The sequence below is a fragment of the Ochotona curzoniae genome, unplaced genomic scaffold (assembly GCF_017591425.1).
Source record: "Ochotona curzoniae isolate NIBS_2020 unplaced genomic scaffold, NIBS_Ocur_1.0 contig_2235, whole genome shotgun sequence".
Classification (NCBI taxonomy): domain Eukaryota; kingdom Metazoa; phylum Chordata; class Mammalia; order Lagomorpha; family Ochotonidae; genus Ochotona; species Ochotona curzoniae.
Genome location: NW_024465384.1, coordinates 2,957,881 through 2,961,404, shown reverse-complemented (window position 1 = coordinate 2,961,404; position 3,524 = coordinate 2,957,881).

The window sequence follows — 3,524 nt, the reverse complement described above, 5'->3', positions numbered from 1 at the left end:
GGAGGAATCCCCAGAGGGTGCCACCAGCACCTAGGTGTGAGGGGGGCCTGGAATCCACCCTGCACACACAGAATTGTTAGGGCTCCCCTTCTCTCTGCCAGGGACTGACTTGAAGAACCCGATTTCTGAGCCTTCCTTTTTAAGATTGAAATATAAAACAAGACCGAAATACAAACCCATCCTTGGCAGCTGCAAAGACCCCGTGGCTGGAGGTGGCAAGTTTACACATAAACAATGATGATGGGGACACTTGGAGGTCCTAGACCCTAACAGGAAGTTGGGGTTGTTCCAGAACCTTCTCTCAACAACCAGTAAATTCTTCCCCATTTATGTTTGCCACTCAGTCTGCCTAGGACCCTCTCCTCAAGGTGGAGTCAGAGCCATTTCTTTTTTTTTTTTTTTAAGATTTATTTTTAGGGCCCGGCGCGGTGGCGGGAAAGGCGGATATACAGAGAGGAGGATCTTCCGTCCGATGATTCACTCCCCAAGTGAGCGCAACGGCCGATGCTATGCCGATCCGAAGCCAGGAGACTCTTCTGGGTCTCCCACGCGGGTGCAGGGTCCCAAAGCTTTGGGCCGTCCTCAACTGCTTTCCCGGGCCACAGGCAGGGAGCTGGAAGGGAAGCGGGGCTGCCGGGATAGAACCGGCGCCCATATGGGATCCTAGGCGTGCAAGGCAAGGACCTTAACCACTTGCGCCACCACGCCAGGCCCATGTCAGAGCCATTTCTACCCAGGATTCTGAGCACCTGATACCAAACACTCGCGATTACAATGAGTAACCCAACTCCAGCGCTGGAGGAACTGCTCAGGTCCTTTTGAGAACATGAGCCGCAGAATTAGCGATCTTTGCCGCAACTCCCTTCCCTTCCCAGCTCACCCCTCTCAGGGCAGCTAGGCAGAGCCGGGCATTGGCTAACTGCCCTGTCATTGCCTTGGCCCAGCCCTGCAGGCAACCACTGCTGGCTGCTTTGAGTCACCTTTCTATAAAAGGCCAAAAGCCATAGCTTGCAGCAGCATCAGAATTCAGAGTGGTGTGCACGGCCTGTGGTTCTCGGCCACGGGAGGGGGGCCAGGTGCTCACTTCTGGACGAGGAGGATGTCGTTGAAGCAGGTTATCTTGTTACACAGCCTCCCCACTCTGCACTTCCATCTTCGGGGCTGCGGCTTTGACCCTGCAAGGCCGCTTAAAGGGCTTGAACGAAGTGCCCAGCATTTGGGCTCTGGAGGGCAAGACGCCAGGGAGAAGCTGGGGCAGACGCTCACGCTGCCTCCCCACCAGCCCCCTACTGGCATCCGCTCCTATCTGGAAGCTTCTCCACTGGGGCGGGGGCCTCAAGTCTGAGCACTCCTGTTCCTACAGCGAAATGCAGTCCACCAGGCACCTGTGGGGTAGAGCCGGCTCAGGGTCACCTGATAGGAAGGCAGCTCTCTGGTAGCATGAGCCCCACAGGCAAAAAAAAAAAATTCAGCTAAGCCACATCCCAACAACAGGCCTGCTGGCCGTGAGCCACTCGGGGTGTGGCATTCATCACACAGCCACACATGCAGGCACTGCCAGCTCATGGTAACCGCATTAGGTACCAGCTGCATCTGAACCAGAAAAGCACAGGCGCAGGGGCAGGATGGTGAGAACCAGGTCTCGCCCCTAAAATGAAACCTACCCTTCCAAACTGCTGTTTCCCAAGGGCCTGCCCTTGCCTCTACTGCAGCTCTGAGGCACAGCTTAGCGGGCAACAACTGACAGCGCAAGTGCTGGGGGGCTCTGCCACCCCCAGGGAGCCCCAGGCCCCTGGCTCCCCATCTTGGCCTGGCCCAGCCCTGTTGTAGGCATTCGGGGAGCAAACCAGTGGGCCGGGATTTCTCTCCTGTCTGTCCCTCTTTGCCTGATAGATAAAATGACAACTACAAGGTTCCGTGGACACCCAGCGAGGTCCCCCGTTGTGCCCACAGGTGATGGCAAGCCTGGGTCTTCCTCGTTAAAACCATGGCTGGATTGACTGCGGTGCCACGTCGGCAAGACTGTCCCCCAACGGCTTCCGTCCAGGCTGTTAGCACACCGACAGCCCAAATGCTCCGTGGAGACCAACCTGCTCACCAAAGACCTTGCAAACAAAGCCAAGAGACAGCTGCCTTTTATTTTCTAGTAAGACTAAATTTATTCAATACCCTAGTAAAAGTTCTGATTATAAGTATCCAACAGTATAAAAAGTACAAAAACAGATCTGTAGATTTCTAATATATTAATACAAAGTGCATGACTACGTACAGTACATCCTACAGGCAAAGAGAGGTGGAGGGGGGAGAAGACGGTGGTTGAGGTCTAGCAATAAATAAATAAATACAGAAGTAGAGATGCTCCATGTTATAGTATATTCTACCACCAGTACTGCAGCCAAAATGTACAAAACAGAACAACGACAAAGCCATTTCCAAGTAACTCGGGGTCGAGGGTGGAGGCTGCACGCCTGTGGTCCCCGGGGGGCCGTGCACCTGCACGGGCTGGCGGGCTGCTTCTCCCACCACAAAGCAAGCCAACCTGCACAGCGCAGGGCAGCTCGCTGCTCAACTATGCTAGCCAGCCGTCTCAATCCAGTTTTACAAAAAGCATGGACTCCCTGGGTGGCAAGGCAAGCGGGAGGGAGGCCTCCCTCCAGGACAAGCCTTCTGCCCGGGGCTTTCAGGTGCCGTAACTTCCCCAGAACTTGCAGACCAGACACAATGAGAACCCTCGAGAGGGGCTCCCATCTAGCGTCTCGGAAGAGAAGGGCTCTAAGTTAGGAGACACTGAGCAGGGAGTCCGGCCCAGTGCAGATCCTTTTAGCACAGAGTAAGCCTCTTCTTTCAGCCACTTTTACCCTAAACTTAGCCAAAGAAGCCCAAAGCCCGGCACCAAGCGCCAGCTCACACGGACAGCACGGTCCTGGAGGGCCAAGGAACTGGGCCAGGCCCATGGTCCAGCAGCTGCCATGCAACCTCACATGGATTCAAATCTGCATCCAATAGCAACTCGAGGGGGAGTGACATGGGGCACAACACACAGGCTGGGGATCTCCACCCCCCACCAAGAGGAATGACCGTCCCCTTCCTGGGACGCACCTCCGGCAGCTGTCTGTCCTGCTTCGTCGTCAGTAGTACGGGTTTGAACCCTCAGAACCTGGCCAGACCTCAGCATCCCCATGCCGGGGCTGGTCCCAGGATGGTCGGCGTCCTGTCGGCAAGACGAGGAGTGCCGGCCAGCCCCGAAACTGCTCCAACCACTGCTTCTCAGAAAGACTACACACTACAGACTTTGTATCATACAACAGATCCCATCTCTGTCCCCTGAAATTCCCCTAATTCCATTCATTAGAAGGGGATTTAAAAAAAAAATAATAATAAGATGCCAAAGAGCACTTTACAGCAGCGTCCAGCTTTCCTATGATACTCAGCATCTTAAATAGTATGTACACAGATTTTCACTCTCCAGAAGCGACACTGGCTTCAGGATGTGGGGGCCGGGGGAGCAAACAACCCATCCAAAA